Below are 24,733 nucleotides of genomic sequence, written 5' to 3'. Positions count from 1 at the left end.
TGATCATATTAACATCAATGCTAGCTTTCTGCTGTATGTATGGAAAATAGAGTAACATAAGCAATAGGCCCGTCCCTGTGTTCATATTGCCTATATTCCTGATGTATCTCTGAAATGATTGTTTTCTTCAAATTTAYTCACTATTTGATTTTCATTTTCTATCTAGTATTTATTGACAATGCATTCCCTGTCCTTTTAATGCACTTACATTCATTCATTAATCYGTTGCTTAGTTATAAAGATGGCATTTTGCTACCACCACACATTCAAAAATCATGATTCAGAAACCCTAAAATCATGAGACTAGGCTAAATCATGAGGCTAAAATGAAGTGCATTTTGGTTCTTTCTATCCCTCTCTGGGTTTTGAACCAGTGTGTGTATTCAGTCATGTTTTCAAACTTTCCTGTGTAACAAGGGCTAGAAATATCTTTTCTTAATGACAGTTGAAGTTTTTGTCATGTGACTCCAGAAGCACCGCACATATCACAAGCCACATCGATATTGCAGTAAAATCAAGCTCCCCGGTCACTTTGTGATTAGTCATATGTCACACGGTCCAGGCTTCTTGTTTCTCACTCTCAAGTCAAGAAGCATACCTAGTATAAATAGACCCACATGTGAAAATCATATTCATTTCCAAGTGTATTGGTGTAATTTTGAAATCCACCTCGCACAGATACACACTGCAGAAATCCATCCCTGGTGTGGCACAGTGGTGGACTTCTTATTTCATGTTTCAATACCCCCTCCACTGTTATTTTAAACCAGGAAGCAAAGCTGGCTTATAAGAAAGAATACCTTTCTCTGTTTAGCAATCCTTGTCCCACGGATATTATTCTTTTGTCAATAAGTAAAAATAGATATGGTATTTGGAATTTTATGCCACTTTAGCCTGTCACCCCTTTGTAGTCTCTTGTCAAGGAGATTAGACTGGGGTAGRTGTCTGCGCACTGAGTAAATTACTTTTGTTACAAGCAAACTAGAAGGTTAACCAAATGCTCAGTATTGGCACCAACTGCTGACCATGTTAGTCATTACTACTTAGGAAACACTGTGTGTTATACTATCCCAGCAGAGGTGCCAGCTCCATTAACTCCATCGCTGCCATTCTGCGAAGGGGAGGTTATCTCCTGAAACGTTTCTGTGCTCGGATTTTATGGGCCTGTTGTGTCATTTCAAAATGCCATACTAGCACCTCAGAGGTGCTGCTATCTGCAGCAGCCCAAAAGTGTCTGCAGACGCAAGAAACAAAGAATTCAACTCAGGAGCAACCAGACTCTGCAAGCACAAATCATAGGGGCAAGTGGTGGCATGCGAGGGTCATGCTTCTTCCAGCCACTCCAAACTCTACTCCTTCTTTTTCCTAGTGGGAGATGCAGCCCATGGAAAATACAGACCCATCCTGATGCAAGCAATTTTCCTGTTAGTGCAGCCAGTCCGTGCTTTCTGTTTGGTAAACCTTGTCCCAGCAACAGAACCGTGGTTTTGCTTGGACAAAGCACTGTATTAATGGCTCTGTCATAGCTCCCCAGAGGTTGAGCTCTGCTGGGCAGAGGGGAGGAATTGCAGTGCTGAAGCAGCTGGCTCAAAAAGTATTTTAGTTAAGAATAGAAGTTGCTAAATGAAGCACAGAGCAGATGGTCTGATTCCAGCTTTAAAAGCATATGAAGAGCTCCCACTTGAATTCCTGCCTTTTTGAGGATTTCTGGCCACAACTACATCTCATTTGCAAGTCACCTATTTTGGATACAGTAGAGCTAAAACCAGTACTGAGTCCTGGAGCACCACTAATRCCTCACGCTGCCTCTGTGTATTGTCCCACTCCTCATCACACAATAGAGAAAGAAAGGGGTTAATTTACAATGGACAAGGCACATTGCAGGATTTCATGGGTCACATTTAGCCCATATGTCCCCCATTGGCTACTTCTGAGTTAGTGACTATGGTAAATCATTCTTTTTTCTTTTCTTTCTTTTTTTTTTTAACATCCAATTTTGTCATCTAGATGTCCAAAGAACCTTACACAGAAGAGGAAAGAAAAAGGCATTTTGTATTTGGTCAAATGTGATGCTTGTTAGCTCCAGTAGAGCTAATCCTCTCTGTTTGACCTTTCTAACTTGGTTTTCAAGTAGATGGCCATTTTTTTTGAAAAGATGTCTGTTGCAAAGCATGCTGTTAAAAGGAGAATAAAATCATTTGTCAAAATTGTATGAATTTGTAATTCATAATAAGCAACAGGCAATTTAAGGAAATAGTTTTCTGCTGCTGACACTGCTGTCAAAATAAATGTGGGGAGGATAATTATAGTAATTAAAAAAATAGTTAATTACACTTTGTCATAAGATAAGGTTTAGTTTGATTTCTGATTAGGGGTAGATCAATACCAAATGGCTTACTGTACATATCTGATTGTCATTGCAGGGCTAGACCAGAAGTCACATATCAGTCTTCCAAAACATGCAGAGCAATGGGAAAGTATTTACCTCAGCAGCCAATTACTCAGCAGCTCTAATTCTTGAATATGTATCTTCATGCATATATCTCTGAAAGCATAGACTGTATTCTGCTGCACAGGACTTGCCATCCTCCTGCATTTTGTCCTCTTTTGAGGAGGGCAGGCCATGCTAAAAAGCATTAACATCCTCACTGGAAAGGTTGTATGGTAAATGGTAGCCTAACCTGGGCAGTCCAGGCATCTGAAATACAGAAAGAAAAAGGTCCCTGTAGGAATGAGTGACTAAAATGAGATTCGGTTAACTGTGAGGTGATAGGGTATCAGMCACACTTTCATAAGTGTGAATGGTCATGAGAGTCTAGTATTCCCTGGGTATAACTGAGCCAGAGGAATGTGTACATACATTTGTCTGCTCAGGCATCTGTAACATATGCTTAGCCTGAAAAGGTTTCAACGCTTTGGAAGTGTCCTAGGAAAAAATTTGTATACGAAAAGAAATTTCTTTTACCAATGACTTTACCATTGCTCAGAGATAAAGTTTTAAATCCAGGCAATTGTTCTACTTTCATGYCTCTTGCAGGCCAAAAAGGCTAAAAGTAAGGATGAAAGGAAAATGTTGTGATTGTGTTAGGTGACAAGAAGTTGATCTAACCTACTGCTTTCTGAACCCCTCCACCTCTTCTCGCAGCCTGTCCTCTGCATTCCACAGCTCCCGACAAGAAGCAGCAGTTAGTATTTCCCTTTGATTTTATCACTGATCATAAAGAATCTGATCTAGCAAATCATGTAATCTTCTGTATGAAAATCAACTCTCATAGCCTAGTAATTCTGTCTGTTCCATGTCTCAGTAGAAAATAGGACAGGGAAATACAATTCCTCAAGGGCAAAATACAGACTTTTGAAAGCACCTCAGTGACTCKGGGGTCTGGATCTCATTGAAAACCAAAGACATTTATGCTCCTAATACTCTTACATTTGGGACTTTAAATTCCTAAGTCATATGAGTGCTTCTGAAAATGGATATGAAGTTATACAGCCACAAGCCCAATTCTACTGATGCAGCCCATACAGACTCTTTACCTGATTAAAAATTGGTTCCAGGAAATTGAATTTGAAATGTGTCATTTTTATGTTTGCTGACATTCTTGGGTCCATTAATGGTTGTATGTCGTTGGCATCCCAGGCAACAGCTAGAGAGTAGCCTGGAAATCGCTTTAGACAGCTGGAGAAGTGTCGACCCTACATTGCTTGCTCSTCCCCAGCTCTGGTACAGTGCTGAGAGCATGGTGGCAGTGCAGTCATCAGCCAAGATATGGCATTGTGAACCTCAGGAGGGACAAAGTGAATATTCACACAATCTTCACAGGGCATCCTAGCTCCTGYGTGTCGCGCAGTATGGTGATGGGTTCATTGCTATGATGAAAGTTATGATGAAAGAGGAGGCAAGCTTTTCCCTTCCTTACTCCTCTTATCCCATCTTTAGACACATTCCATCTATTGGTTTAAAGTGCAGTGCTCTCAGAGGGTATGGTCCCAGTGTGATCTGATCCAAGGCTTAGATCAGGTCATCAAACCAGCAGGCAGCCTTCAAAAGGAGTGTTCCCTCTCACCTGCCACCTCCCATGCTGCAGCTCCTGTTGCTGCAYAGTTGAGATAGATTCAGCAACTGATTCTGCTGAAAACCAACTCAACCCAAACAAAAGATTTTTTTCCAGCCAGTTTAGTTCCCTGATGCATTCCCAGTGCGTGGTGATATGAGCACTTGTGCTAGCATCACTGGGGCGGGAAGAGGAGACATACCGCTAGGAACCAGGGGGAGGACAAGACTGCTTCAGCTTGACCTGCTTGTACTGATTGTCCAACCCCAGCGAGCTACGTTCTCTTTTAGCAAGCAAAGGGCTTTTCCTACATTCATTTATTTTATACTTTCCCAATCTTGAAACTTGAACTTTTGGGAAATCCCACTATCATTACAACAGAAGTTTTTGCTAGTTTAATGCAGACTAAGCATGCATGTAAAGAAACAGTATGGGTGGAAACAGAGAGTGAGGATAACAGGAACAAAAATGTGTTTACATAGGCAAGATGTATGTGCGGCTGGATAGTTCCAAGTCAATTAAAATGCTTTCTTTTGAAATAAGTAGCAGGAGCATTGAACTGAGTGTGAGGTTCAACATTGACTTCAGTGGGAGATGGATCTGAGCAATTGATCTTGTGGAACAATAGGTAATAGTCAGAGCTTTTTTTTCTTTATGCAGTTCCACAGCCATAGAATTTGCCACATCACCTACTGACTCCTACAGAATAGCAGGAAAAACTAGGCTTTCATTTTTATAAGTTAAAATTTCGTTTATGGTCTGCCTGATTTGCACAGATAAACTTCCAAACTAAGACTCTTTCTGAATGAGTAAACAACATGATAGAACAATACACCCTTGTGGAGCATTAATCCTGAAGTCTAATAATGGCAATGCTGAGCCACTCAGTGGGAACTACAGTTTGTCAGTATGCTTAGCCTTCATTATCAGAGATTCTCAGCTGCAGATATCAGGATGGGAAGCTGAAGGGTGACAGATGATTGCTGTCAGAATTTGCTGGTTTACAGATCACCTCCGTTGTTACTGACAGCACTGGAGGAAGTTAAGTCGTGTCCATTCTCTATTCCAAAATTCTCAACTGCTTCCCGCAGTCTGCAGGGTTTCTAAAATCCCAGCATTTTGCCACTGAGGCAAAATGGATATGATATATTATGTTAGATATGATATATTTTTTTGGTAAAAAAGAAAAAAAAAAAAGAAAAAAAAAAAAGCATGGCAGATTTCTAACTGGTCATTTGAGATCATATTAAAAGAGCAAACCCCACAACCAGAAATTTGGCCACTGCCTTTAGGCTCAGCTGGCCGTGGAGCACATGAGGCCTTTCTTAGTAACAGCGTTGTGATGCTATTGCAGTGTGAAGCACGGCTCAAATGGTAAACAGAGAACAAGGAGAACTTCCTTTCCTCTTCTGTCCTCTCCCAGATGTACGGTGTTAGGTTACTTAATTAATTTTAACAAGGGAATGACATTCCTCCTCCATTTGTGCTTTGTCTTGAAAGGATGCAATGTCCAAATATCAGTTTCAGCACATGACCCCCCACCAAAAAGAATGCTGGACCAGATCCTGCCAGAATCAGTAGCAAAATCCCACCGGCTTCAGCAAGAAGGGGGTCAGTCTTTGGAAAGAAAGAGCATGGCTCTGGAGAACTCTAATTAATCTGTGAGGTGCTCAGTGCCTGCGAAGTTGTTCTTAGAAGCTAACAACTGGGCAACTTTGCTTGGAGGTACTATTTATATCTTTGTGTGCCTCTGCATGCAATAAAAGCCAGTGTAAAACACGTAATTAGAGCAGCTTCTAATTGGAATGGCAGGAATTAGGAGGGGAGGAGAGCAGCCAAAGTAAAAAACACACAAGGACAAAAGCAAAGTGCTCTGTTATATGCCACAAAAAGGATGCTAGCGCTGGAGTAAACTCTTACGCTGAAGTGGCTACTTAAAATTGATGGCCAGACAAAGGACAATTGGGGTGGGTAAATGAAAGGAGACCTTGCGACTTACAACAGACCAAAATAAAAAATCCTATGCGAACTGTGCTGCCTTTCGGGGAGGGTAAGAGGGCTGATAAGTTTATTTACACTTTTAAAAAGCACTGCCAATCCYAATTTATCAGTTACTGTCTTGTGACAATTTATTCATTGTTCACTGTTAGAAGCTAGAAGTTACATAGGAAGCATGATTGGTGATAGCTTCTCTATTTCAATATGGTATAATAGAGATAACACAGTGCCCAAAAGCTCTACAGCCGCCTTTTTGTCTGCTTTGTCTCTTTTCATTACTCTATCAGAATCTTCATTTAATATAATCCAAAAAAGCAAGGTAATTGCTTCACTTATCAGTTATCATCGCACTCRCATACTTACCATGTCAAAAATATTTATGTGGATGGCCAGGTTGATCTTACCGCATTTAGAAGCTTAAAATTTGAATAACTGTTCTGCCAGTTAGGTTATCAAAATTGCAGCATAAGCAATGAGTTTCTTCTTTCTGGATCTTCGAGGGAGAATAGGGAGCATCTCATTGCAGGACTAGTTTTCTGTGGCTGAATAGTGCTCCAAGGAGACTTGCAACAATTCTGTAGCCTGGCACTCTGAGGGCTGGGGACAGGCTTTATTTGCTAGATGAACAGTAAATAAAGATGGCACGATATAAATAGAGACAATAGGGAAAGACATAAAGGGACATTGGCAAGGTTGTCAGAGGTCCCAAATTAAAATGATAATTTACAGACCTGTGCAATTCTTCCTTGATTTGTCCCCTCTTGAAACAGATGTTTCATAGCTCTTTTTCTGTATCATTTTTACTTCTTTATGATATTGGAGGATGGTTACTCACCTGTTTGAAAGCCCCAGAGGCTGAAATAAAACAAAGCATGCAAGTTCGGAAAGTCATTTTAACAACTTTTTTTTTAATATAAAAGAAATCTCCCTCAGCCAAGCTCTTGGACACTTTAACAGAGGGTARTAGAGAAAAGCCTATCACAAACAAGTACAAATAATATAAAAAGTAATGTGCAAACATTTTTCCCAACACAAGTGGTGAGTTCGTGCCATGGTTATGTTATTCATCATGCTACGCAGAAAGCCAGGAACCTCTCCATGATAGCCCCTCAGAAGCACATTGTAGACCACTGGATGTCTTGATGTGAATGAGTTCTCTGAAAATTCATTACTGAAGGTACACAATCTGTTATTCACCATTCGTCATTCTCTTGTTTTAAAAGGTTTTGGCTTTTCCATCCATGAGCAGAATCAATCCCAAGTGCCTGAGGAAGACCAGTCACTCACACTGGAGGGTGCAAACTGGCCCACCCTGACGGGTTTGAACGGAGGAGATCTCAAGCAAGCAATGACACACAAGTTAGTATCTGTGTGAAATTTAATTTGTATCTGAATGGAAAAAGAGGGCAAGGGGCATCTGGAGATATCACTCTCAGTTTATAAATCCTTTGCAAACATAAATACTAATTTCGATGAGTTTGAACTTACTAGATGCTTTTTAACGTGGGTGTTTCTAAATCTTTTCTGCTGCCTTCTTGTGCAGCAGCAGTTGTGGCGGATCCTGCTGCTTGCAATGGCCAAGGAGGGCACCATTAGCACTGGTGCAGAGGGAGGGGACAAAAAGCTTTTATCTCTCTGCCAAACCAGGCACCCCTTTGAACTGGCTAGTGTGCTACAGTTTGGGAATTTATAATCTAGGCAACCTACTTGACCTATTTCTGAGTTTTTAAGAGGTATTTCTGAGTTCTAAGGTTGGGTCTGTCAGAGGAGCGTAGGTGTCCCAGTATGTGAACAAGCTCCTGAACCACAGATAGAAAAGACAAATACGGCTGTTCCATGGCTATTGCTGAGATTTTTGGCTAGWTATGACAATTATCTATCGCAACTGCCATTGGCAGTAATTACTACAGCCTCTGAGACTTAGTAAATCTTGGGTAAAAGTCACAGCAGAGAAAAGGGCAGAGTTTGAAATCCAAATAGTAATTTCTGAATAAGCTGCAATGCCGAAGTTATGTAGGCTAAACAGAGATCCTGTGCCCAGCTCAGCACTCAGGACACTTTTTGGCTTCTATTTTGGGACCACAATGATGTTTAGACCCAGCCATTTTGTGGTTCTGGGCTTCTGTGCAATTTATTTACCATACACCTCAACAGCAGTCCTCATGTTCAACACTCATCTTGTGCAATGATCGCTCATTCAATTAGTGGCAAACAGCAGAGAGTAATGTTTGTGATATTTTTTCTATCCCTTCCCCTGGGGGGTTCTACAATGTATTTTATAAGCGTATCCAGGCAGTTGTTATCCAGATTGTGTTATGGGTTTTGTAACTTCACAATGTATTTGATTGAAACATCATAACTCCTTCCAGGACAAAGGCTTGTAACATTGCAGATGCAGGGAACAGAGAGGTCAGTAGTTGACAGCTGGTGGTTGGAGACATACAATCACAATATTCCCTAAGTTATTACAAAAATATTTAACTGAACAATGATGGAAGAAAGTATAAACCCTAGTAAACATTAAAAGTAAACATAATTGTTGCAAATTTAATGAAATACTCTGCTGTCTTTGATGTGATGGCTGATCTGTAAGTCTTTCAATTTCTTTGCTTTAATATCAGCATTTCCTCAGTCTAAACCTTTTTGAGACAGTAGCGTTTTATCTCAATTATTGCTTTTTCTCCATCAGTCTTTAACTATAATCTCATTTGCCTTTATGGATACTGTAACCCTTCTGAGCAGCTTTTAACCTTTTTAAAAATCGCCTTGACCTGAGGATGCCCAAAGTTTTTTCTTCTTCTTCCCTTGATTTTTTTAATGTAATATTGAATAATAGAAATTGGACAGATGAGTGATTTCCTAACCAGAGACCTGCATATATAGCTTAGGATGCTAGAACAGAATTTTTGTTTGAATAATAATAAGAAAAAATTAAAATACCTCTATCYGGCTTTCTACTAGCAAAGAACCTTCAGCTTTGACCTCCATTTCAGTAGCAGCATTGTAGCCTGTGCCACCACAATATTAGCTTTATCTTTTCAGAGGAAAAAAAGCTTTCTTTGTACAGTAGCACATTAGCTTCAAAGAGCACTTACCTCAAGAGTCCAGCTCATCCTTCTGGTAAATTTAAGAAATACTCAGCTTAAGATTGTCTGTTTCAATCATGGATAATGTAGATAACTTTGTGTCTAAATGTTACAAAGCCAGCTTTATATCTGCTTTGTCTTTTCTCCTCCCCCTTTCAGTTTTATTTTCTCATTTAGTATCTAACAAAGATGCAAGCTAATGGAAGAATGATACATGAGTACAACTAACCCTTCTGGAATTTGATTGCAAATGTAAAAGTTGCTATTCACTACCATTTGATAGCTATGTGTGTCTTAGATTGCAGTGGCAAGGGGGGGAGGGTCTCTCCACCAAAGTATAACACCCTCAGGGTCCCCAGTGTGCTCCTCACGTCCCAAACCTGGCCCAGCAAGTTCAGCACTGTTTTGGGTGTACAGCTGCCATCTGCACACCTCAGCTGGCATCTCTACTTACTTACAGGTGAGAAGGTGTTTGTATTTTCTGAACCAGCCATCAGCATGCACACCACACTGTAGCACCTGGGAGACTTTCCCGTAGCACAGCCTGCTATCGGTAGTGTGACTTTGTGATCAGTGTGTCAGTTCAACGGTGTGAAGGTTTTCCAGTACCCTCCCATGAGCCATCCTTCCAACAGGCATCCCCCTTCCTCCTGCCCTTCCCCTCCCACGTACACACAGTCTGAGTATCCACACCCAGAAAGCCGCCTTCCACACTTGCTCATCCCAAGCAACGATGCTTCACATTGATCTGTGGTTCAGGAGAGCAGTAGGAGACCTGTGAGCACCCTAGTGTGTTAAACTACYGTGCCAGGAGGCATTACATGTGTCTTGCAGTAAGTATTTAAAGAGGTCATCTGCCAAATGAGGCTAGTTTATTATTTTAAGTTTTTGTACCTGTAGTTTTAAAGGGAAAACAATGAGTTTAAGTTGGTGATTAGATTCACCTGCATCTCCCTAGACCGCAGCAGTACCAATATTGTTCAAAGTAGAGCATGTTTAGTAGAAGCTAGGGAAAGACTAACTGTGCTGATACTGTGCYGGATGAACACAACCAGTCACATGTGTATAGTTGAGGATTTACATGGAAATGTCTTTCTGCTGTTTGTGAATTATTTCACTTGAATTATGATTGCCTTGAATGATATACATTTTTAAAGTGTAACATTGCAAAAGTTAACTTTAACTAAAAGGGATATTTATTCTTCAAATTTAAAATTAATTTCCTGTATTCCTCTGTTTTTTTTTATCCTATCTAAGCTGTAACCTTATGAGAAGAAAAATGAGAAACTATTTCTTTACAGTGAGACCAGTATCAGATGAAATATAAATGTAATGGTTTCTATAAATGTTAACCCACTGCAATACTCTGTCCCAGAACTAGAGATTTGCGGACTGTTTTAGGTTAAGTTACTGCTCCTCTCCATGTTAGGTAATCCAATGTCATTTAAGTAAAATAAATTGGAACTACTCAAGGAGTAAAAAGAGGTGAAAGTGCAGAATCTGGTTTGGATAAAAGTTTAATTCTTCAGTTCCAAGTGACATAGCCCTTACAGGAAGCAGAGCAAACTCAGACAGGAGTGGCCAAGTAATGAAGATGGATGCATCTTGTTATCAGCAAGCCATTTACTAGGGCTTGATGTAACCTTAAACATTGCAGATAGCTCAATGGCACTTGCCACTAAACCTCTAATTAATGAATAGCAGGCCCTAAATTAACAATGTGCATTTTCAGATGAATTCTGGGCACTCATTAAATGATGTTCAAATATCAAGCAGTAACTGTTAGGTTTATTCCTTCTGGATTACTGTATACAGTGTTTGTTTGCTGAGAGTTTCCACAAGAGGTTTTGTGTGCTCAACTGCTGCAAGCCCAGGTGCGCTGCAGGAAAGGGTATAGTTCACTGGAGGAGGGCAAGCTGGAGTAGCTATAACCCATGCGCTGTAGCACCTGTGCAGCAATTTAAGGAGGATTAGAATGGGGGGGGGGGAAGCCTTGATTGCTTGAAGCTGTTCTCCAATCTCCATTTTATGTTACCCTCCTTTGTGGTAGCTGTGCTGGTGCCTTTCGGGGTAACTTGGAGTGGTTTGATGTTGCACAAGTTTGTTTAAGTAAAGGATTAGTTCCCCTACGTTTTGTGCCYGTGGGAGAGGATCATGGTAGAAGGGAGCCTCGCCTAGTGTTCTAGCTCCTTGGTCAAGGGAGCAAAGATGCAAGGAACTTGGGATGAAAGCTGCATCTTGACACATGTGCCAGTCAAAAGGTATGTTAAAGCAAGAGTGCTTCATCTATTTAGATGGTCATACTGTAGGTGCTGTGCTTTAGAAGAAACAATGGTGCAGCTATAAGAAATGTAGCAGAGCATGTTACAGCATCTGCTAAGACATATCTATATTGTATTAGAAGAAGTTTAAATCACCTACTGTGCTGAAATACGATGTAAGTGAGAGAATGAGCCTTTCAGAAATAYTGGTGCAAACTGGGATTGAGGTCAAATAGACATAGCTGAGGTAAGCAAAGTCAGAACTGAATCCAAGGTCTCTAAAAAAATTAGACAGATAGTTTTCTGTAAAAGAAAAGATAACTATGATTTTTCTGGGAATGGATCCTATCAGACTAGTAGCTTCAGTATTCAGCAAAGTGAAGCTTTCTGCATTATGAAGGTTCCTGTTAATGTGCCATTCAGCTCTTGCTGCATGATAAGTTCAGTAAATCATCTGTAAAAAGAAGAGGCTAGAGAATAAATGGTGCTTTTCTGAAAGACATCCTGCACATCACCTTATCCCAGAACTGTTCTCTGTGTCAGAAAAGTTTTAATGCAGTATCAGTCTGCTGTGATGTAAAATTACTAATGTGATTGCCATTCTTGCAGTATTACATACAGAAGAAAAACATCCGCTCTGAGCAGAGCTCACTTTCAGCTGAGCTCTCAAACACTGGGGGTTTGTGCTCAGCGCTGTCTAAGTAGGATCCCATGCACATTCCACATAATACAGCGCCAGGCATCAGTTCCATTTATGGGCAAAATGAAAGACACTCTCTTCTTCCTATGGATCCTTCCCACATCAGCCTTTTCAAAGTGGGATGTGGACAAATTTAGGGAAGGGACACTCCCATGGCTTCTTGCAAGCACTTCAAAGCCAATGTTTTGCAATTTCTCTTTYAATAAAAAGAAAAGACACCAACTTTTATTTAATAAGATAGCRTTTTGGACAGGATTTCATCACCTGATTTTTTCTTTGTAATTGGATGATAGAAAACGATATGAAAAGCAACCATCTCATGCACCTTTCCCAGACTTTTTTCACTACAGAGGACTAAGTGTATGCTGGCCTACATTTGTCAGGTGATGTTGTTACAGCATTTGAGAAAGAGTTGCTTTCTTCTATCTTTGAACAAAAAGCTTTCTTTGAGTGAGAAAATAGTATTATGTCTCATGAAGATAGAGGTCTTCCTCTCCTTTTGGTCACTTCCTTACAGAGTAATCTTGAGCACTTTCTCTAGCATCCTCCTCCTTTCTCTCTGCAACTATTACAAACAAATTATCCTTAAAATAACATCAAGTGGTCTTACTTATCAGAAGATAAGATGGTAGCAATTGTAGGAGCTTTCCTGACCTATGAAATTCCTGTGAGATGCAGTGGAAATAATTTAAGATGATAGCTCTTTTCTGAATCTTTACTGCTTATTAATAACAGTATGAGCATCTTGTGGTCTGAATGTAGTTTGAAAAAATGTGTAAAATCAGAGTTAAAATGTAATTATGAATTCTTTACATTTCTGAATAGTCATCCTTCTTATTTCTCCCATACGTACAACACACATTTTGTTGGCRGCATTTGAACTACAGTTTTGAATTTCTAGAGCTGTCCTTACTTTTGCAGTCRCATGAGCTGGGAACCGCGGTGGTGTTGGCAGAGGCATGCATTAATTTCGGTTTAGTTCTGCAAGCTACGTTCCTTACAGAACATGTTTTAACCTGACATAATGTTCTTCCTCCAACTTCTCACAAATAAAGACATGATTCATATAAACTTCCGCTCTCCCCRTCTGTGCCAAGTCTTCGTTTGCTTTTGGCAGACTTTGTGGGCACTTCTGATCCTCGGCAGGAATGACAAAATYGGCACCTTCTGCATGTTGTGCCACAGTCATCATGGCAGTGCTGGGGCTACTGGCCGTACCGAGTCCCGTGGGCGAGCAGGATGAGTGCGAATCTCTGGATTATGGCTGAGCTTGTTCTGTGAGCGGCCATTGCTCTGTGCAGTATCGCTGGGGYGGGGGGCTCCTGTGGTTGGCATTGTTCATCCCGCATCGTGGTGGAGTTTCTTCAGGCAAAGAACCATTCCACCGCCTGCTGCCACCAGCACCTGGAGGAGGGAAAAGGCTCTGGCTTGTCCATATCTGACTTTCCCTTGTTTTATTGGGCATCTTCAGCCTTTGGAAAAGTGCACCTMGTGATTGACAGAGCGATGTTTCTTAGTGAGGGATGAATTCTGCTTGAAAGAACAAAGCCATTATTGCCTCTATTGCTTTCCTCAGTAAAGATGGAGTTTTAAAACTTTTGTCAGGTTTATTCCTTGTTGTGTCTGTTGATGAGCKGGACTATGTCAGGCTTTTCAGTTCAGATCCTGGTGAACTGTCTCTTCCCTTGGCTTTAATGCGTGGTTTTCTGTTGCTTTCCCTTTGAGGACTCCCTTGAGGAGTCCTGTGTGCCTCCGTGAAAAGTGGCCAGAGGCTGCTCCTCCACCACCCGCTAGTCATTTCTGCCTTCTCTATGGCCATGTAAAAGCCACTAAACTAGATATAAACGAGGACGTCAAAGCCCAGTGGAGGTATTCAGGGAGATGGGGCTGGTGACCCACTGTGTGTTGAGATAGTCTCAAAGCCACAGTGAAGAATGACCCAAAGGCCTAAAAGCTGCCTTTGCATATTTTAAAGTATAAAGATTGCAGTAAATTATCTACAAAACAAGCAAAAGAAGTAATGGGATTATTAGAAATATGAGATCCAAATAGCTCTGCAATGATAAGATCATGGAATAAACCAAGACAGAAAAAGAGAAAAGAAAACAAAACTAAAACAAAGGAGATGAAGGAAAGTGGAAAAAGGCTGAGTAGTAGCTGCACCTAATAGAAACTCTTCTGTCCTTGGAAGCAGTAGATCGTTTACCACAGCAGAACCATGATATCCATTTATCATARAAACAATATGGGGTATCATGCACACCATCTAAGAGTCTTTCCAAGAGTAAAACAGACAGTATAAATTGTGTCCAAGTATCAAGGGAGAAGAGGCCACAACTCTTCCAATGCTGCAAAGCCCCTCCAGTGATTTGCAGGCTACGGTTTTAGTCCAATCCAAGTTGTTTAAACAATGAAGTTCAAATACATGCAGCTAGGGGAGCCATCTCAGTTCCAGATTCACTGTGCTATAGAAATCCTGGGTATAAATTCTGATCAGAAATTATGGTGTTCATGGCAAACTCAAAAGTGACATGGAGAAGTGTGTAAATTAAGATATTTAAAATAACACTGGGATATTATAAGAACACTCTAAGGATGCAGGAGTGGTTATCTTCTGAATTAAGAACTGGAATGGCAAAGATGTTGTAACTATTTAYATCAGCTGAGAGTGTAATCTAAGATATATTTCTTATATTCTTTCTGTATTGCTGTTTATAGTGAACCATGGAAGCTCACAAGTGAAACCTGCTTCCTTACCTAAACTCTTTATTTTGTTTTGGTGTGTGKGGGGGGTGTTTTTTGTTTTTTCCTCTATCAAACACCCTTGCTATCATGTTACKGTAGAACTGTTTGTGTATATTAGTCTCTAGGCACTGCATTTCTTTAAAATATATAAAACTTTATAAAGGGAGGCTGGTATTCCAAGGGATTGGTAAGAGGGCATAGAGGCCTCACCTCTCTGATTCTCTCCTAAAGTAGGTCAGTTYTAGACCATAGTACTGGTCTAAATCCAGCCCAGATTAGTAGTGAGATTACAATTTAGCCATGACTTATTYATTTGTTTGACAGAGCATGTGTGTGAGCTGATCACACTGCCTTGCACCTTTCTGCCATTCACTTTTTCTTTAGCCAAATCCCCTCTAAGAAATTTTAATCTATCACATCATCAGATTGCTCTGTTGTGAGTGCTCAGGTAACTCAAGTACAATTGCTTCCATTGCCAGATTGGATAAATCCTTATGTGTGGGTCTCATTTGGAAATGTGCTCTGCAAGATTTTTTAATCAGTAAAATTGTTGTTTCCTAATTTGTGAAAGCATCATTTGAGCAAATTTATTTTAAAAAGTCAGAGTCAATATATTTACRCTGTGTGTTTTGTTATACCCAATAGGTGAGGCCAGTTACCTGCCATTGCCCCAGTAGTCAGTATAAGAGATGATAATTTTTTCTGTTTTGTTTTTTTGCTTTGATGACCAAAGATCACATCACAACCCCCACTCAAGTTTAGCACTGAAGCTGACATCTATCCACAAAAGAGGCCATGGCTGTTACCCACAGATAATGAATGATGGCTTATTTGCTGGAAAGAGTCTCTCCACATGTAGCCTGCATACAGTACTGCTGGTGGGAGTTTGCAGGGCCGCTATCTGTCACTTACCTGTCCTTTGGGCAAAGTGATGACTTGAGACATCAGTGGCATTTTCTCCCCCACCACAGTAACTCATYAACTGGATTGTGGAGCCTCTGTGGCACTACCGTGGAGCAGGGACCTGTGGTCTGCAGTGTAGTGAAGGAGAAGAGATGGGATGTAATGTCATGGAGAACATATAGAGATGAGGTTAAGGGACTACCAGGCCTCTCTGCCCTTCCTCACTGTCTGTGGTGCACACAGAGCTCCTTCCTACATTGAACCTGCTCAGTACATGCCATCAGAGAGCCATGGAGTGCAGCCTCACGGAGAGGGTAGCCAAAGGGAGCGCAGGGAAGAGTCTCGCTTTCCCCAGACTGCTTCACCTAGTCCAAATAATTAGTCAGACTGCGTCAGATGCATTAGTATCTAATGTGTTGTGTTGTGCTTTATTTATTTCAGTCTTGATTAGATCTCTAAAGGAGTGAGGAAGGGTATATATGTAAAGAGGAAAGTTGTCACCTGTCTTTAGTCAGCAACTAGAATCGCACAGCTGGATACCACAGAAGACCTAATAATGTTTTTCTTTAATATTGGCGATATACTGAATGCATATTGAGATCAACAATCTTCTGGTGAGCCCACTCAGTGATGCAGACCAAAGTTCAGTCATAGGCTCCAGGCCTTTTGTTCAGACCTTCTTTCAAGAACTCCAGGGTGTGGAAATGTTGGTATCCAGAGTGCCTGGCCTGACCTGTCTCTGTGGCTCACGTAGTGCACAGCAGAGTACGCATAGTTTAAACACAACATTCGTAGGTGTGCTTCTGGTGCTGGCAACATAGTGTAAGCGCTGACCAACCCTACGCAAGCACCAGTTCCTTGATGTGCTGCAGGGAGTGTTGCTAACATTTGAATGCTAACATTTGAGGTGCCTTTGAATGGGGCTGAAGTTTGCCTAACAGTAAGCACTCAGCAGCCTGTTTGACAATTCAGATGGAGCTGAAAAGCTCATTCCCAGCTTCATTTCTTTAACTCAGACCAATAGTTCCGTTGTTCTTTAAAAAAGAATTGTCTTTCATCACAAACTACGAAATGTTTCATATGGGCAATAGAACTGAAAAGCAGTTTTTGGATACAATTGACATTTGTGTGCTTAGTGCTGGAGATGGCCATGTTGCTGAAAAATGATGTTATTTGTGATGCCAACCATATGACAATTAACTCAGCAGAGAAGAGTGTGTGAATCTATTTCCAACCTGTTTTAATAATCAGATAACAACCAAAATGCTTTCTCCAGTGGTTTAACCAATATTAGATTTGCCTAGAAACTAGTTTAAAGGCTTTTCCACTGGGTTTGTCTATTGCCAGTGCTGTGAAGGACATCAATTTCAGTAAGACAACTGCCTCCAGCACTGGGATTGGAAACGCCAATTGTAATTAAAACTTTTTTTTAAGCAAATGCTTTTTGCAGTTTAATTATGGCAAGAAATGATTCCTGTGTTGTGAACTTCCAGACTGTTGAGCTCAGCAAAACTCTGTTTGGCATTCAGCAGGCAAGTCTTGTTCTTGTTGATGTCCGTGGTGTGCTTACTACTCCAAGTACAACACTGGATATTCAGCATTAAATAAAATCTGGACAAACTGTACTGCACCCAGGTTAAATGTGCTGTAAACACTGATTATTTGCGACCTGTGTTTAATCCTAACCATGGGTTATGTATGTTTTCCCTCTTTGGTATTTTTGCTGTAATCACAGTGTGAGTCATACAATCTATCAAAAGTGTAGATATAAGCTACAGTCGTTTTATGTTTCTAAACAATGAAAACAGAAAAAGAAAAGTAATCTCACAACAGCTAAATGTTTTCTATTTTCCAAAGGCTCTTATTGGTGACATTTCTCCCTGTACTGCTGTTTTTGCAATCACATAGCAACACAGCCCCTGAAATAACTTTTGGTACTCAATGTGTAAGGTACAGCGTTTGGGGAAACTGATTCCACTCAAATGCCACCTGTTTAAATGCTAAATGGCATTAAAGCTGAAAAGAAAAGAATGACAGTCCAGTGGAGGAGGCCATTACCCTGTTTGAATGGCTGAGTTCCCCACTTCAACTATTAGTCCTTTCCTCCTGAAACTCTTGAATTTCAAAGAAAATGGCGAGTGGGTATAGCAGAGTGAACTTGGTACACTGCCTGACCATCTCCTGGAGGGCTGTGAAGCCCTCCTACRGTGCTTCACAGGGCTCAGGCTTGCTGAGACCCTATACTGGTCTCTGTTGAGACATGCCTGCAGCCTTCTCAGACTGTTTCTAAATACTGCCATTTCAGCTTTTAAGGTATGCATTTGAGAATCTGCTTCTAGCAGGGCCCAGCTAGACTTCTTTTTTCAATGATGAATGAATGCATTTTAAGTCAGAAAAGCAAGGAGGGTGAGGCAAAAATCTTGCACCCAAACACCTTCAGAATTTGAGAATGACTGGGGGCTCCCCTTTCTTCAGCAAGGACTTGCATTTTTCTGAGTTGTTGTCTTTTCCAAGTTTCAGGCTCTCCCCCAAYGCCACTCTTCTAACTGTTTAACATCCTCCTCTTTTCTTGTAATGATACAATAAATTCTGAGTTCTGTCCTCCTACTTCAAGAGTCTCTCCTTGCAGTCTTCTCCTATACTGCCCAATTTCTTCCAACTAACAAATCCCAATTCTCTGTGGTGCTCCAGTCAATTGCATGGTTATCAGCTCTCCTACCAAGTGCTGACTAGGAGTGAATTTGAGATTCCTGTATCTTCAGGCTTTGCACCTCTGTGTAGAATTCACGTCCAGGTGTGCATAGGGGTTTAACTGCCTGACATGAAGAGTCCYGAGGAAATACTGCCAAAGCTATTGAGTATCTACAGCAGCATCAGTAAAGGTCAAGGAACATTATTGTCCAGTCAGGAAATGTAGCATTAAAGGTTGAGCTTACTGGAGTTGACTGTCAAGTTTGCAAGAGCAAAGCTGAAGTGGCCCATGCAATAATATTTGAATGAAAATCCGTTCTTATCAAATCCAAGGGTGCTTAGTTCTGTGGCTTGGCTTGGGATGATCTGGGGAGAAAGTTAGGGGCAAGGAAATATCRTGAAGAAGGAGGAAGCAGAGATTTGGCAGAAGATGATGAAAGAGTGGTGCTACACATGGTAAGAAGCAAGAGAAGATAGAAAAAGGAATGCAAGAGCTTTTCTGTTTATTTCTGTAGTAGGCAGAAGTTCTTTCCAGAATGGTTTACTTTTGAAACTTTCACATTTTACAGTTGCTTCAAGAAAAGAGAAAGCTCTCAAGTGTGGAAAAGAAAGAGCTCTTTTTTAACTTTTCTATGAGTACAATGTATTGTTCCCTGCACTTTCTAAGCTATACTAGCAGCTACAGTAGAAAAAAAGCTACAAATGAATTTGTAGTCTCAAGTCTTCTGAAGTCTATATAGCCTACTACGGAGAGTCTTTGTAACACAGCACTGCCGGGAAGCAAGGTGGCTAACTGATGCTGTCAACTCTTGAGTGAAACTCTTCTGTGCTTCCACAGAATATAACACCAGATTGAACATCTGGTTTAGACCACCTAGAAATATTCTCATGGCAAAAGTTCTTATTCTGTGAAATTTCTTGCACTTGCTCACCAAAAGGTTTGTGGCTACTCAGCATTTTGATGGTAGTGAAGTCAGCAGGACATACAGTGTGCCCAGATCTCTCTTCCACGCCTATTTTTGTCTATACCAGGCTCACAGGAGAATATAGTCACTGTGGGCTGCAGTTTAACAATTTTTCTATCTAGAAAGGCAGAGAGAAGTAGAAGGTATTGTCAGCTGATATCCAACAGCTTCAATGACAAAACACATTTCGCTGTGTTGGGTGCATAGGGATACTGAAAGATGCTGGTCTTTTCTCACAGAACAGTAATTATCTCCAGCTTCTCTACTGTATATCTAAAATACTGAGATGAATTATAACAAGTCAAGCAATGCACAGCCTTCATTGTCTTACAAGATAGGTGCATAAGGTTATTATGATAATAATGCCAATATATTGTCAAATATTTGCATGCCATCCTTTATTTGTATTAGCTATATAGGACGTAGAGTATGTTGTGCTTATGATAATTTTATGAATGTAGTATTTTTCAAGTTCAGGAAGTTAACAGCTTGAGCTTTTTGCTTTGCACGTTGTAACCTTTTATATCATCACTTGGTGAGATTAGGTGAAGACACAGAGACACACAAATTGGAGACCTCAGGTCTGTGATTATGGTGGAGCTGACCCTAGTCACATTTAACATTACACTATGGAGCAATACTCACAGGGAAGAAAAGCTACCCAGAGAGAGGAGGCTAAGTGCAACTTCTTCATTTGAAGATAGTTATAGAATCATAGAATCGGAAAGGTTGGAAGGGATCTCTGGAGATCATCTAGTCCAACCCCCCCTGCTCAAGCAGGGTCATCCAGGTAGGCCTTGAAGATCTCCAGAGAAGGAGACCCCACAACCTCTCTGGGCAACCTGGTCCAGTGCTCTGTCACTCTCACAGTGAAGAAATTCCTCTTCATATTCAGACAGATCTTCCTGTGGTTCAGTTTTTGTCCATCTCCTCTTGTCCTGTCACATGGGACAACTGAAAAGGGTTTGTCCCCGTTCCCCTGACACCCTCCCTTCAGGTACTTATACACACTGATAAGATCCCCCCTCAGTCTTCTCTTCTCCAGGCTGAAGAGGCCCAGCTCTCGCAGCTGTTTCTCATAGGGCAGGTRCTCCAGCCCTCTGATCATCCTCGTAGCCCTACGCTGGACTCTCTCCGGTAGCTCCATGTCTCTCTTGGACTGGGGAGCAATCTTGATAGGTTTAAGTCAGGACCATTACACTGAAGTCAGTGTTAAATCAGTGAGGATTTGGTCACAATATTGTCCTAGTCTTCCTTCTACATTAAAAATTATATAGAGAGATAGATAGCTATAGGGGTGTGTGTGTGTATATATATATATATATATATATATATACACATATATATATGAGAGACAGAGAGAGACTGAAAGATTGAGATCCTTTTTTTGTTGTTGTTGTTGGAAGCACCTTATATTGCATGCTTCTTGCAAAGCAGCCCTAAAGGAAAGATTACTTAATGACTTCAGACTTGCCTTCTTCCTGCAACTACCAGAAGAAACATCGTGAAATTTCCTGGTTTCCAGCTGCCATAAGAATTCCCTGGAGTCACAGCTTGCCATTGCACTTAGAGCAGCCCAGCAGCTGCTCTACCTTATGACCGCAGACTGACCAGCAGGCAGCTGCCCCAGCCTCAAGTGAGCACAAAAAGACTGTAAAGATGACATTGCTCCCCAACGCCTTCCAGAGCCTGATATACACATATTGTCCAAGCAATATGCTACCATAGTGATCTCTTAATAAACAAAATTGCTGGGACTGGGGCAATGTCAGGTTGGGATATATGTGGAAAGGGGTTTTCTACATGGATTGTATTTGTCAAATACAAAACAGAGCTGTCTGTGCTGCCGTCTGTCCTGAGGAATTCGAGAGTGGCAGTACTCACTCCACAGCACTGGATGTAATGTGCAATGACTTTCCAGTACACCAGTATAATTTAATTCATGAAACATTTAATTGATATGCTTTTTAAAACTAGTCAGGGAATCTGAAAGTTGATGCAGGCACATAAGCGGCAGCAGAACTGGGCCCTTTAAGGCTTTGTCTTCAAAGGCATGGCATCGCAACTAACCTTCAAGAGAATGAAGATTCACAGTGCTAATGTCTAATAACTGTATCTCACTCCATTACAGGTATTTCGAGGCCATTCTGTGTAAACAGCATGCATTGCTTTGTGTCTTAATCTGTAAAACAACCAAATATCTTGGTTGCAGATATATGTTAAGGTTTAATGCATCTCCTGCCATAAAAGTGTTGCTCAAGACTAATGAGCAAACAAATGTTCGCTTAAACCTCTTYGTGAAAGTCAAACAAGCTTTCAACAACTATTCATGTATTTATTGTCAGATGTGAGTTGTCACTTAGGTGCCTGGTCCTATGCTGTTAGCAGCCAATAGTTTCGCAGCATTTCTTCACTCACTCCTCCCTCTTCTGTCCCCCCTTCGCCCCCTTCCWGTACAATCTCCAGCAAGGACTCATCTGGAGAGTCTTGTTTTGTCAGGGCAGAACAGGCTTTTCTTTGTTGTGGCCCTGGCAGTAGTGGCAGTGGGTCCTTGCCCATCTATGGGGTGATGGTGGCATTTTGGAGCCCATCTTAGCCCTGTGGTCCACATAGCATGTTTACTTCAACAACCTCCTGAAGATGCTGCTGACCAGGATCAAGGGAAGCAGAGCCCTCTTTTTTCCTCCTTGCCTCCTTTCTAGAGGTGCTAGAGGGGGTTTCAGGCATAGATGTGGATCAGCTGTAGGTGTGTCGTGCAGGCAGCAGGGCTTTCTTCCTTCCAGCAGCTTTTCACCACTCCTCTGCCAGAGGTTAGCATCTCCTTCCAAGCTCTGTGCTAAGCCCTTTGTGTGGGCACTCCCTAACCTGTTTCAATCACAATGAATTGGATTATCCTAAACAATTCAAATACCACGCTTTGCTAGCCAGGCCCATATCTGAGGGCGGTAGCCTCATCAGCAGATGTAGCTGCAGCTGAAGGGTAGACATCTACACCCATAGACTCAACAGCATCTAGAAAGTTCCCAAAAGACTCACCTTCCTATTAAATAGCACAATCTTAGAAGGTGGAAATAAGAATAAGGGCTTATTTCTTGTGTTGCTGGGTGGCTTTAAAATTATGTATCAATGCTTGTTTTATTTTTATTCTGCTACTAAGCAAGCTGAACACTTTAAGGATTTCTCTTGTTCTGCTGTGTCAGAGGGGTCTACCCAGGATGAAAAAGAAAATCGGTGTTTCAGGGTTGTGTAACTGTGTGGATTGTTCTTTTTTTCTTTTTTTTTCTTCCTTATGTTGCTTGTTTCATTTTGAGGAAGGAATTAAAAATCCCTTCTAGACAGTACTTAAAATATCAAAGTCATTGTTTAATGCCTTTGAGTCACTGTCCAACTAATTCAATTGCACAGTGTAGTGCAGTTTCACAGTATGTGAAACACATAGTACAGAGAAATGATTGGGAAGTTGAATAAACACAGCATTAGTTTGCAAAGTCTGAAACTTTCTGATGACTTCTTCTGCAATGAGCCAGCACAACGGCTCATCAGCAAGAGTGAGAGCATGGATCTGTAAACCGAAAGCCGCCACCTCCACCACCTAAGCCAAACTAACTCGGTTGATGCTAGCAGTAGGCTCTTCTCCCTCCTCTGAATCAGCTGCTAGAGGTGGGTCAGGTCAGCATTTGCTGTCATTGTCAGCTTTTCCTGAGGTACACAAGGGTCAAGGCTCTGATACTAGCCATAGTTTTGCATGACCCTTCATCAAGGAACAGACCTCAGGTGGTTGGGAATTAAGATGGCAGAAGGATTAGCCATAGGGCATTCAGGAGTGCTCTGCACAGCCAGCCAGTTACCCTGCACATTGAAACTGGTGTTGTGCTGAGCCCTCAGAAGCCTACAGGGACCAGGAGTGCTCTGTGACTGGGTTGGGAATGCCATGTTCATGGCAGTGTCACTAAAAGTGAGTTTCATGGTCAGCCTGGCACATCCAGCTTCACACACCCAAACCTAGGTGGTGAATGATACAGAAGGATGCAGGGAATTTCCAGACACACCAGGGCTTTATAGGGATAAGTATAGATCCACCTGCYTTATCTGTGTGAGTTCTGTTGCCATCATAAACAAGATCCTCCCAGATATTTACTGAATTTATCCTTATACCAACTTTGGGAGGTAAAGAAGCACTGTTACCCATATTTTACAAATGACCACCTGAGGCAGAGAGAGACTTCAGCTTTGCCTTTTTGTTGCTCTAAGGGAGACTGTAGATGTGTAGACCTGTCTGGGTTAGCTCTCATTTAGCTAGGTGTGGTAGCATTTGCCTGCGGATCCAAAGTTTCTTCTGAGACAGACTTTATGTGGGTAGAAAACAACCAGACCTGAGGCCCTGTGTATTTTCTGAAAACACCCAGTCCTCATCATTAGCCTCACCAAGGTCCCTGGAGCTACCAAAGTAGCAGAGCAGAGACTTGGGTCCTAATCAGACATCCCCTTACGCAGAACTCTCTGCGTGCCTATAGATGTCCCAGTGAAGATGTCCATACCTGAGTCTGAGCTGGATTATCACAGATGTTTGAAGGCCGGGACCCTGCATCCAGGCGTTCCCCATGTTGCCTTTAAAGCCAGACTGGAGTTGCATGTTTCAGGCATACYTGTGGTTAGAAACCATGCTGTCGGAGTAACATACACCCCTGATCGTGAATTCCTGCTTTGGTTTCATAYATTCTCACATGAAACCAAACACAAGGTAGTAAGTATCTTGAAACTGTCATTGTCACCATTCAAATGTTGATGCTTAGTGTTTGCGACTGACTAGCATTGCCACTGAATTGCAGTATTTCCTGTATTAAGTGTCCCTAAACTGTGAATGTCAACATTTTAATGACAGCAGTGTTATTGTAGATGGTTGCAGTTTGACAAGGAGAGAAGGTAGGAGTGGGATCAGTCTCTAATGAAGCATCCTGAACAAGCACAGGTAAGAGAGGAAAAGGAGCACAAAATAGGAAGGACAAAAGAGCACACACGTGCTCATAAAAGTTTCTGACAAGCTAAAAGCCTCAGAAACAAATTTGAGTTTAAAAACACATTTGAGAAGTTACATACTCACTTTTGTACAGCACAACAATGGTGGAATGCTAATAACATTTAATTTCCCTTGACTTCTAACCTTCTTAACCTGCTGTGCTGCTAGAACAGCGCTGTAAATCAAAATATGCTGTATTGTATGGTGAACATGTGCATTGAGTCATTCCAGACTGCCTGGTGCTTTTTAAAAACAAAACTCACAATAGTGTTTGTGCTGTTTTTCATTTTTCATAGACCTTTCCCCTCAATC

General features: G+C 41.3%; 1 long non-coding RNA gene across 1 annotated transcript in view; it reads left to right on the top strand.

The window, feature by feature from the left end:
* LOC146596763 (uncharacterized) overlaps positions 1–24,733 on the top strand; it is a 234,630-nt gene that overhangs the window by 157,143 nt on the left and 52,754 nt on the right. The window contains exon 3 of the long non-coding RNA XR_014895678.1: positions 7,277–7,412. This is a non-coding gene — a long non-coding RNA (uncharacterized LOC146596763). The remainder of the gene's footprint in view (positions 1–7,276; positions 7,413–24,733) is intronic.

This window comes from Rhea americana, unplaced genomic scaffold (genome assembly GCF_003343005.1).
Source record: "Rhea americana isolate MKP2758 unplaced genomic scaffold, rheAme1 scaffold_2, whole genome shotgun sequence".
NCBI lineage: Eukaryota > Metazoa > Chordata > Aves > Rheiformes > Rheidae > Rhea > Rhea americana.
Note: the sequence above shows the minus strand (reverse complement) of the source record. Positions and strands in the feature narration are given on the sequence as shown.